Source organism: Halictus rubicundus, chromosome 14 (assembly GCF_050948215.1).
Source record: "Halictus rubicundus isolate RS-2024b chromosome 14, iyHalRubi1_principal, whole genome shotgun sequence".
NCBI lineage: Eukaryota > Metazoa > Arthropoda > Insecta > Hymenoptera > Halictidae > Halictus > Halictus rubicundus.
The window spans coordinates 7,045,130-7,057,898 of NC_135162.1; the positions used below are offsets into that span (position 1 = coordinate 7,045,130).

Here is a 12,769-nt window from a genome sequence, read left to right on the forward strand (position 1 = left end):
TAATTATTCTTCTGCGAAACGTTTATCAATGCATTCCGGACGTTTTTCTGGTTAAAATGAGCCCAAACACGACGCAGTTTGCATCTCATTTGCTCGTTTAATGCGAGATAAACTGGAACCTCTACTATCCGAACCGATCGGTGAAATATAAGTTTTCGGATAGTAGAACCGTTATCTAGCTGGGTTTCAAAATGAAACTTTTGCAGAGATATACTCGTGACAGTTTTCTGATTAAAACAGTTATTAACAATAATATCACTGACACAATAATATTCGAATAATAGAACACTCGTGCAGCCGTTGTCAGATTAATTTGTGGAATGTACAATAAAATTTGTGTTGTGCACGGAAAGTTTTAGATTGAACTGTTTAAGACTGAAGAACGAGAATTCGGATAATAGAGGTTCTACACAAACGTGTTTTAAACAAGCAAACACGTTTCGAATTAAGTCGTGCGTGGGCTCATTTTAATCAGAAAAATGCCGCCAATGTACTGGTAGAAGTTTCGTGAAAAAATCTGGAAAAACGCAAAAGTTCTGCCACAATTTTTCCCCCATTTTTTCGTGGATCAAAGTGTAAAACGAAAATGGATGAAATATCACCGGTGGATCTTTTGTGGAACTATTTCGGAGGATCGTGGCCGAGGGTTTCTCGGCGATCGTTAACGTCTGAATTGCTTTCACGTGTTTCGGACTCTCCGTTCCTCGACGCACGCTATAAATTTCAGCATTAGAAAGTTCGTATCTCCGCGGCCGATTTTCATCCGGCCTTTGGCTAGATCGTTGGCTTGAGCTCCCTAAAATCGGCTCAACAACAGTAGAACCTGAAACCTTCACGGTATCAAGTGATACTAAACCTGGCTCTCTCGACAATAACACTAAACCTACTGACATCTAAAAGAGACTGACACACGTGTTGCTTTACAAGCACTTTACAGGAACAAGGACGCCATCTTTATCCTAACCCGAATTTTCAGACATCACGATGTCAACGATCGAGGACCTCGGAGCGGAGACCGAAGTCTGAGAATTGTTTAAAAAATATTGTTTAATCCCCGCACCAAACACTCGGCCATTTATAAAAATCGGTGGAACTTTTAGAGGATGAATTTGACGCACTCTGTTAGTGTAAATGTCCGAGTCTCGTTGCCATAACGTTCGCCTACCGTTCGGTCTCGTCGCCGGGCCACGTAACAACCGTAAACGCTGGTCACATAATCGCGTTCGCCACCCCTCTGGTCGCGAAACCGAGCAACTGGGTCACTCGGAAGAGATCCTCGAAATCAGGTGTTTGCGTTGCGTCATGCGAGCCGGCCGAGCACACGCTCGTTGTCTTCGACTTTGACTGTGCCACCGACAGTTGGTGTTGGTGGTGTTAGGCGAAACGATGCGCGGAGGAAAGCCGTGAAACCGATAGACAAGTTGGCGTCGTCGTCGTCGTCGTCGTCGTCGTCGTGTTATTCCTCGTCTCTTTGTCGTTCCCGAAACGCAGATGCGACACCGCCGGCTATACTTAGATCTTACATCGCGACACCCTTTCGACGCTTGCTCGTTTTTGTTTTCGATCCCGTGGGGACCACCGCTTTCGTACAGCTGCGACCTGGCCTATTTAAACGATACTTCAACGTTTCTTCAGCTTTTACTTTGACGGAGCCGCGCCGCGAGCCGCGACAGATCGGTTCGCGCGTGATCCAGCGATCGGGGATCGGACATTTCTCGAGATTGTGCTGTTCTGCAGGCCGGCTTCTTCGTGACAATTTTACTGGCGTATTCGTGACACTTTTACGAGTAAAACGATACCCGACACGACGTAGTTTGGATCTCGCATGCTCCTTCAAAACGCGATAAACTGGAACCTCGCTTATCCGAACTGGTCGGCGGAATTGAGAGTTTTTGGATCGTGAAGCAGTTATTTGGCTGGATTTCTTAATGGAACTGTTTCGGACATATTCCTGACACTTTTATCGTGTAGCATCTGTATTTATAATTAATCCAAATTATTTTTATTTCAATCGTTCTGGTATTTTCTATTTTGTGTCTCACCTGTTTATTTTTGTTCTAAATGACGACAATTTGCAATTTCATTATGGCGAACGAAGCTCCGCCAACGTTCTCAACCTTATGGACGTTCATCGTCCTGACCTCGCCGCACGATCCTCCTCGAATTGCCATTAGATCAGCATGTATATAAATTGATATTCCCCACGTGGCGAAAGCCAGGAATGAAATGGCTTTCCCATTTAATTTGTACGCGCCGGCCGTCGACCTCCCGGCAACAGTTCGCATCGACATCGTGCTCACGCAGAATCGTGTATACTAAACGCCGCCTTCGCAATGCCGCAATAGCACGCGATGGATCGCAACTCGTTGAAACCGGTGTTTTCGAGTGTTTCGCGACGATGCTTGGTCGGTCGAGAGAAAAGTGTTTTAGGTGTCGGTCAGTTCGACAATAACACGATCCCACGGTAATTAAACCGAGGAACCTCGAAATTTAATTGCCCAAAAGATTTACGCAACCTCTTCGTTTTCAATTATTTCTTTATAAAATTTTCATTATCTTACTCGTGACATTTTTCTGATTAAAACGAGCCCACGCACGACGCAATTCGGAGCTCGCGTGCTTGCTAAATCCCGAACGCTGAATCTCCACTGGTCAGTTCGGATAAGCGAGGTTCCAGTTTATCGTGCATTAAACGAGTAAATAGAATTCGAATTGTGCCGTGTGAGGTATCGTTTTAATCGGAAAAATGTCGCGGACGCGTTGGCAACAGTTTCATCGAAAACAAAACAATTATACCGGAGATATAACGAATTTTTTATCATGCCGCGCTTCCCGGCGCTCGAGTTTCAAGCACTCTCGAGGGCTACACGTTGCTAAATCGAAGTGTAACCGGGATAAATTGTTAATTAACGTGTACCACACCATATTGTAGTGTGCTGTACAATTTTTAAACCAACAATAGACACTTTAAATCGCTCGAAATCGTTGAAACGAGAGTTGATTTCGATTATATCACGGTTACCCGCGTTTGCAACCAGTCACAACTAAATTCTTTGCAATCCGAACCTATGCAACTTAATTAATTCGTATTACAATTTAATTGTTGAGGCCAGTGGGCTATCACAGCGATACGAGTCCCGAGAAAAAACCTGTCGTAAGAACGAATCAATGCTGTCAAGATCAGTGGATCATCGAAGTTGCCGTTTACACCTGAGAAGTAAGAAGACGATAAGGAAGCCTGCATACCTGAGAAATCTCGATCGTCGATAACCGGTAGCCTTTAAACTTTGGAACTGAAGAACAGTTTTATCGAGTCCTCGTACCGACTTATGAGATTCGTGACTTATAGAGTATAATATCGATGACTGTTGCTGTATTTGTCAGTCAATATGTAACACAGTCTCTCAAAACAGACCTCCAAACGAACGTGGCGCGCTGCTCTGACGAAAGCTGATCCCCATCTGACCGGACTTTCTCGATAAGGGACTCACGGCTCCACTAAATAACCGCGGGAAGTATCGCTGAATCGCTCTACACAATCGATAACACGATATCGAACGCTGATAAGCGAATCGCGAAGAGGCCCGACACCGTCTGACACTCTCTCGATGTTGATCTTTTCGATTCGCAAATCCGGAAAGCGCGAGACTGCTATTTTTAAGCATTATCTTGTTTGTCGAACCAGAAGACTGTACCGATGTTGTGAATCCGAAACGATTGGAGTGGGGGGGGGGGGCAACTAACATGAACGACATTTAAACCTAAATGCATCCACTTCTGGAGTCAATCGATGATATGATTAATAATTAGAAATACAGGACAGTGACAATTTTAGAACACTGTTCTATGGTTTAAAAGTTATTAAAATTATTGAAACACATTTTGCATAAAGATCTACTAATAATGGGAGCTTCGTGCAAAATAGAATTTGCATCAATGGCGGGACAGGAGACCCGAATAGGAATTCATTTCTCCCTTTTGCAGTTTTTAACACAAGTAACATGTTTTTAACAACTTCATAAAATTGCTCCCTTTTGCAGTTTTATTAAGTTGTTAAAAACATGTTTTCGGAGTGTTGCAGGCTTTCCGCTGTTTTACATTGCACAACGCCTAGTTTTTGTGATAAATGCGTAAAATTAGACTGTTAATAGCGAGTGTTTTTGTAGCGGCGATTCGAGGTCATCGATGGAAGTCAAAGGGTGAAACGTGGTCGCCGATCAGCTGCTCGCGGATCAAGAATAGTCGCCGATTCGCGTCATCAGCCTTAGCAAAGGCATTACTCAATTAACCCGTACGCGGGGGTTTGGCAAGATCCCGTCGGATTGTCCCGGTGAGACCCTCCCGAAGATCCTCCTTCCGAGAACTCTTTTTCTTTTGGCAGAATCTGCTGGCACCGGGCCCGAGAAACAGCTCCCCGAGACTTCGCGACGAGAGCCTCTCTCCTGCTCGTGCCACAGCCCTTCTCCTTTCTCCGCTTCTTTTCTTCTACCAGTTCCAATTTTGCCTTCTTTCGTTCACCTTCCAATAATAATCTCATTCCTCCTCTTACTTCTCCTCTCCTTCTTCACATGCTCCGAACGCGGCGCGGTGGCACCGAAGACTTCAGCGCGGGAACCGTGCAAATCCATTTTTTATTCAAATTATCGATGACATTATTTTTATATTAAGTTATCGCAAGCCATAAAAACCAAGGAACTTTGATCTCCCATTCACCGTTTCGCTGGAAGTGAAAATAACGCAGTAATGTCTCGATATATCGGGAAACTCCGGAACCGAAGGGTCAATTATTTATAATTTTTGATGTTTAAGCAAACGATTTTGTGATGAAACCTTGACTAGTAGATTCGCGACGTTTCTCCGATTAAAATGAGCCCAAACACGATACAGTTTGGTCTGCAATTGCCTGTGTAATCCAAGATAAACTAGAACCTCGCTTATCCGAACCGATTTAGTGAAGCGGAACTTACTGGTCGTTCGGTGCAAGAATTAAGCAATTTTTGAAATTTCTCCTCATACAATCGACGCACCGAGGTCTTTAATTTCTTCAGCTCCCATTGTTCCAGACTCTTCAATGATTGTTCGAAGATGCGAGAAGTAATTTGGGACAGCGTAGGATAGGTGTTGACAGCAACGTCGTTTGCCAGAGGAGGGAAGACTATAATAACGAAGTTGGTAACAGGTTTGGTTCAGAGAGTCACACACAGTGTTTCTAATTTTACTTAATGGCGCGTATTTATGTTTACACAATTTTCGCGACGATTTGTGGCCGCTATATTCGACCCGACAGGCTTTTAAATAAGAATCCCCCGAATTCCTTTCTTCTGAGGTCGACTAATTTTGGGACACTGTTGGCCTAATGCAATCGACCATTTCCACGAAGCCAGATTTTCTCGTTGTTCTGCAATGTATTTGGAGAAAAACTGATTCACAGAATTAATTTATTAATTTAATTTTCGTCAGAACTAAATTTTATCTTTCGAATTTTAATTTCTTGATTTCCCTAAGTGGATCTAAGTTTGATTTTAATGAACTCTCTAAATTGTCATTTGGTAGTGAAGCTGTTAACACTGTGCCGAATGGCCAGGTCATCTCAAAGGACTGGAGGCGCCATTTGACCAGAAGGAAACCATTAATCGTCCGACGACTTTCTAAAACTCTGATAACGACGCTTTATCGTTCGCCTAAATGCGTTCCACGGATTGAATCGGTCTCGACCTCTTTTCAAGAGATACCCAGAATTTGAAGGTGACTTAGGACGATTGGAACCTTATCTGTGAAAAGCTTAAGTGCAACCTCGTCCCGTTGATGACTCACTGTCGCTCGCACGTATGCATCAAAACCGCATTTTCGACATCTTTTAGTTCGAAAGAAACTGAGGAATTGCCATACTCTGTTCCGGTCTCGGCAATTGTGCTACGTCAATCAAATAGTACTTGTGCATCCCCTAATCTCTCTCAACGCCTGCTGCAACTTCAACGAATACGAGACACATTTTCCACAATGATTAATTGATCTACATTCTCCGCCGATTAAAATCGTTAAGAGAACAAATACAGAAATAAATCATTTTTATTGTGCACGAGTGTCCGCAGTCTAACGACGATCACTCCGAAAATAGTACACAAATCTTCCCACCACTCTTTCCTAATCCCACCACATTTGCATCGACCATAATCTGCCCAACGTACCAGAGTCTTCCAACACGTGTATAACGGGACTAGTATATACTCTAACCTTGAGACCCGCTTTTGAAAACCGTGAATAACATTTCCAGCACAACACTTGTAATTCAGATACCACTATCGTACCATTTCGCAACGCTGAAACATCGTACGAAAATATATGATCTTCAAACGATTTTGACAATTTTTCAAAGGCGAACATAAATGCGTTCCTCGCTGTACACACCTTCAAAGAAAAAGTCTGCGGCTGAAAGATCAAAGAAGACCCTGCCAATCGTCAAACTTCTGCTACCATAAACAACTCAGTATGGGAGTGGTTAATAATGTGTAATCCTCTAACTATAAGATGGTCCAACGCGTGTCTCGAGCTCGCGCGAAAGAAGATCGAGAATATTATATAGATCGTCCTCCAAAAGGAACTCGCGTGTCGGACAAACAAGATTAGGCGAACCGGAATAGCATGGAATCCGCGTGCGTGGGCGTGCGCGCGAAAATCTCCGAGACACGTGCGAACATAGTGAACGAGGCCTGCATTATGCGAGAACGCCTCGCCCATTCCGTGTGTTCTCTTCTTGCATAATGGGATGAGGAATTGCTATTGATTCGTATTAGGATAATACGTTGCGAAACGACACGTCCGACGAACCGGTAAATCTTCTTTATTGATCGACGATGCCGCACACAAACATAATCCCGCTCGCTGACGAACGAAATATATCGCTCTTCAAAATGGTGTTGGTGGTTTCTCGGATTTCTGCTGCATCGGCGGAACTATGCGAAGTTTCTTTTTTCTAGCGTTTTTATACCGTGGACGTAACGTTTGCTCGTGCAAATAGATTGTTTATTGTCGAGCGGGAGAATTTGTGGCGAGTGATACGGGGATCTATGTTGGAAGATTTTTGTGTGCGAAAACGTGACGAAAAATTAATTCTAACCCTCACAACGCTGGCTTCGAGTGTGGAAAAGTTGTGAGACAATGTTAATTTAACGATGTAACTGTTTTGTTTTTGGCTAGTTCTTCATGATACTTTTATCATCATATTCCTGACATTTTTCCGATTAAAACGATACCCCACACGGTACAGTTCGGATCACACTGATCCGTTTAATCCACGATAAACTAGAACCTCGCTTATCCGAACTGATTTTTTGGGGCACCAGTTTTTGGATGATAGAACGGTTACCTGGGTCCGAATTGTGTCGTGCTTGGGCTCGTTTTAATCGGAAAAATGTCAGGAATGTGTCGGCAAAATTTTCATGGAAAAATAATTAAAAACAAAGAGGTTATATTAAAAATATACCTAACACATCATACGCACCTCACCCATCGAGCGTCCCAGGTCCCTCAGAGCTGTACCAAGACAAATTTTTCGAAATTATCGTAGACATTTATTTCACACACACACACACACACAGACACACACCGAAGCAACTACTGCACTCTTTTGCTTCGTTTTTCCGTTTCTTTCGACCCGACAGAGATCAATCGAGCTCTTCCGTCACGAAAATGAAATTACGATCCCAGTTGCGGTTCAATGATCCAAGATGGTTATTAAGGCAGAAGTTCCACGGACGTTGTTTACTTTATTAGCGAATCGCGCGTGGCTGTGGCCAGACAAAGGAGCCATTAGGGGTTTCATACGGCTTTGTGTTCCACCGGAAATTGTCGGTGTTCCGAATACACGGATTCCGTTATAGTGAACAACACACACACACACACACACACACACACACACACACACACACACACGCACACACACGCACACACCGTGCGGAGAATATATAGATTGTTTTAACGCCATTCGCTGCATTATTCATCCCCGGTAACGAAGAGATGTCCCCGGTGACACGGCCATTTGAATCTCCCGGCTGGAAAATTTGTCTGGGATCATCGGAAAAGTCGATTATCGATCGACAACATCCTATCTGAATAATTGCTGTCGTATAAAATATCGATGCCCGTACAACGCTGCTCGTTCGACGTAATCATTTCGAAATGTTGGACCGTTTTCAAACAGACTAGCTTCCATCATAATTATTAGACTGCGGATGTTGCGGATGACGAAAATGAGTGCAATTTGAAAATGGCGAGATTTTAAAAATCGGTTTTGGTGGGCACTAAAATGGTTAAATCAACAAATTAATTTGTAAGCGACTCCTGGTTGTGGCGACAAATGCAGAAAATTTTGGTTTCGAACTTTTAAGGAACAGAGGACAACGTTCGCCTTGTTCTTACTATCGCTATTACTATGGCGCTCTATTTATACGCATGATCGTTTCAGAAAGCTGTTCTCCCGAGAATATTCAAGACCTTGACGGAAAAATCGACGGTGAGATCGTTCGGATCGAGAAATGCGTTAACGCGCCCGCTGCTATATTAATCCGAGACGTGTTTGTAGCTAGACAAACGTATGATTGATTCTCGTGTTGACGTTCCCGTCCGTGTTCGAGACATTTTCGCTATTTTCGCGATCGAAATGATCTGCCGTTCGAGGATCGCGAGCGCCGCGATAGGATAATCGCTAAAATGAAGCTCCAAGGTCCCTCGATCGTCGCGATATTACATCGTCGGACGAGATAGCCCTCGAGAGCGAAAAAATTCGATAGAAAGGCACCTAACGCGACAAACAACGAGCAGAGTAACACACCCGAGAACTCGATTGCCCGGGAACCTTGTAACATATTATTTCGTGTATATCACTCCCACGCAGATGGTGTCGCGACTGCTCGTTCCTCTCGATATTAAATCCAAATAGCGCTCCTTAACAGAGAACTTACTGAATAAAGCAAGCAACCTCAAAATTTTTTGAATTTGGTAGACTACAATTTCTGTACCTACGATTTCTCTATGACACATCTACCAACACATTCCTCGCCTTTTCCTGAGTAAAACGAGCCCAAACATGGCACAATTCGGAGAAAATTTGTTTTAAACAAAACACCGTGAATTAAACATTATTTTTCTATGAAACCTTCACCAACATACTCGTAACGCTTTGCTGGATAAAATGAGCCCAACCACGACGAAATTCGAAGCCAGGTGACCGTTCTATCATCGAAAAACTGATGCTTCACAGATCCGTTCGGATAATAGAGGTTCTAGTTTATCGTGGATTGAACGAGTCAATGCAATCCGAATGGTATCGTGTTTGGGCTCGTTTTAATCAGAAAAATGTGATGAATGCAATGGCAAAAGTTTCATATAGAAATAATGACAAATAAAAGAGTTATGTTACTTTTTCCCGGTTTACTCGAGGGGCAAGAGTTCGAGAATCAGTGTCTGTGCACCATGTAAGCGACTTATATGTTGATTTTGTTGGAGATATCGTTAGTGTGGTCCTGTGGGGAAGAGATTGTAGGGAAAAAGTAGAGAATGCCGGAGGTGTTAATGGCAGAGAAGCGAGAGTTGTCGATTGTTGGTAGCGGACGTTGCACGATGCTATTGAGAACACGCGAGCCGCTCGTGGGTTGCTCGAGAATTGATTACCGAGTCGTGAGACCACTTGTTAACTCGCAGATACCTATTCAATAATCTGGTGAACACTTGCTAAGAGGGTCCCTCTCGCCTCTTCGTACACGTGACTCAACCATAACTAAACAGACTCCATGACGAAACTAACTCTCCACTGAACTTCTATTCATTTCTTCCTGCAAGCAATGTACACACAATTATAATAATAATTGTCCAAGTCAATTGTAAGAAACAGAACTTGAGTGAAAATGCATTTCCTTTTTTAATAATTCTAATAAATCGGAAACAATGTAACAACATCGTTCAATACTGCTACTGTCTTCACTGAATAAATGATAGTTGTTTGATAGTTTGTTAATCATCCGTCGAAACGACCATTCCGCAATGACCGTTCCTTTCTCCTCAATCGGGAACTTCCAAGCTTCGTTGCAATTAAAGAATCGGTCCGTCCGTGCAAACACGCGTTTATGGTCGTTCGAGTGTCGTAAACGTCCCCCGTCCCCCACCCCGGTTCCCTAGATCCAACGATCGTTGACCCGCGAAAACAACTGCCGAGGGGGAAATCGTCTTGTCACGAAGAACATGTAATGCGTCAATTATCAACGTGGGGCGTAAATGGGAAGCAGCCTGACTCTCGGGTAAAGGAGAGTTCATACGTTAGATACGTTTTACAGCGGCTACGTGACCGAATAGACTCGCGAGGAGCGGATGGGGACGATAGAATGATATCAAGACGAGACCCCCACGCATGGCGTTAATCATGATCGTTTGCGGCGAGATACGGCTTAATTAAGATCGACTTGTGCATCTTTCGTGGGCGCCAACAACTTGCCGGACTCTTGGAAACTTGGGCGCATCTGCCTCGAGTTAATTCATTTCACTAATTTCCCCTCTTGCTAAATTTTTATGCAAAATTATGCTCTACATGTATTGCGAGAGACAGAAGCCTAGGAAGTTAGTTTTCTCTTCCAACAATACAACAGAATCCAGTATTGCGCCCATATATGTGAAAACACTGAAACTATTGTGTCAATTATTTATGATATTTAGTGTTCAATGTAATGATTTTTAAATGAAACTTTTACTGGTAGATTCGCGACATTTTTCCGAGTAAAATGATACCAAACACGACACAGTTTCGATCGTGTTCGCCTGTGTAATCCACGATAAACTGGAACCTCGACTATCCGAACTGGTCAGTGGAGTCATTACAATCCACTGAATTGTGGATTGCGCAGGCATATCGGCTCCAAATTGTGCCGTGTTTAGGCTCGTTTTAATCAGAAAAATGTGACAAATTCTACTATCGGTGTGAATGTTTAAAAATCCAGACTGAACTTGAACTTAAAAATCCAGACTGAACAGACAGACAGGAACTGATCCGACAGTTGTCATGAAACAAGCTGTGACAACAATGTACGCCAGTTTTAGCGTTCAACAGTGTTAAATTGGGTCGGAGAGCTCGGGTCTGAGATAGCCGCTCGTAAAACCGGGAAGAACCGTGTGAATTCGCTCGGACTCGATAAAGCCTCGGGAAATCAGAAAGCACGCTAGACTTCGCATCCTTTTAAATCGCTTATCTTCATTCCGTGGGGAGCATAAGGCTCGCCTCTGTTGGGGGGGGGGGGCGGGACACATGTTTGCCTGGCCTAAAACAACACAGCTCCACGAGGCTCGAGTGTCACTGGCCTTATCGAACATAAACGAGAGTGTGTAACGCACGCGTGAAAGGCGCCGCAAGTTTGCTAACACACGAGCTCTTTTCTCTCCTCGAAAATTCGAAAACTGTGGTTTCCCGTTTCCGCAAAGAAATGACGCAATTGTGGAGGTCCCCCTCTCTCTCTCTCTCTCTCTCTCTGCGGAGCTGTTGCTTGGTTACCCGTTCGGTCGAGAGGAATTTAAATGATATTTTTCTTGTTGTACAGCGAGTATATCTGGAGGTGATAACATGGGAGCGATAAGACCGCGAGAGAGGACAGCGAATTCTGAACCGAGCGGAGCGCAAGGCCGCGAAGGAAGCCGAGTGTGAGCTGCTTATCTTGTTTTCGATAGGACTTCAAGGACGTGAATTATGCTGCCGAGCGTGTCTGCTACTCTTTCGAGATACCCAACACCCAGCCTGACTCAGATGACGACGAAGGTGAAGAAGACCTAACACGCTCGAAAGTCAAGACGACGATGAGCATAATAGTCGAAGACAAACGAGGCCTAAGTCAGGCGAACACGAAGAAGGCCTAATTTAAATCAATACAAAAACCAAACGGACCTAACTCGGTCGAAGATGATGACCAAGTCATCCGAGACCCAATTCGGACGAAGAATATGTAACTCAGACGAAAATGAAGACGACCATGAAGAGGAAGATGAAGACGAAGATGAAGACGAAGATGAAGACGAAGACGACGGTGAAATCGAAGGTGAAATCGAAGGTGAAGACGAAGATGAAATCGAAGATGAAGACGGAGGTGAAAACGAAGGTGAAAACGAAGACGAAGAAGGCCTACTTCGGATAAAGAAGACCTAATTCGGAAGAAGAATATATAACTTAGATGAAGATCAAGACGAAGACGAAGACGAAGACGAAGACGAAGACGAAGACGAAGACGAAGACGAAGACGAAGACGAAGACGAAGACGAAGACGAAGACGAAGACGAAGACGAAGACGAAGGTCTAGCTCAGATAAAGCGGACCCAATTCGGACAAAGGCAAAGATGAGAAAGCCCCAACTGAGACCAGTCCTCGAGGACAGGAGTTGTTACGATCGGAGAAACATCATCAGCTTGGCCAGTGCGAGCTCGTCGGAAGAGAAGAGGTCGCCGAGTGGTACCATAAACAATGACTTTCTAACCGGAATGGATGCGCGCGAACGTTGGACCCCGGGCGGGGTTGGGGTATCGTAGGGAGTTGATAGATTCCAGATGCTGGCATGTAACGGGGCCGTGAAGTATGGTCCGGGTCGGGGATATAAAAACGTCGAGAGCAACCGAAGAACGAGAGAAAACCGAGAGGAGCGGTGAACACGAGAGAGTCAGTCGATCTCGCGTTTAACCTTTCGCATGTTTCTTCTGAGAAATTAACGAGTGACCGATAAGATACGGAGGAGTTTTAAATGTG

The 12,769-nt window shown here is 44.1% G+C and overlaps 1 protein-coding gene across 1 annotated transcript in view; it reads right to left on the reverse strand.

Annotated features, from left to right (window-relative positions):
• Positions 1-12,769, reverse strand: part of Sesn (Sestrin) — a 193,984-nt gene that overhangs the window by 10,707 nt on the left and 170,508 nt on the right. The gene's annotated exons all lie outside the window — the stretch shown is intronic.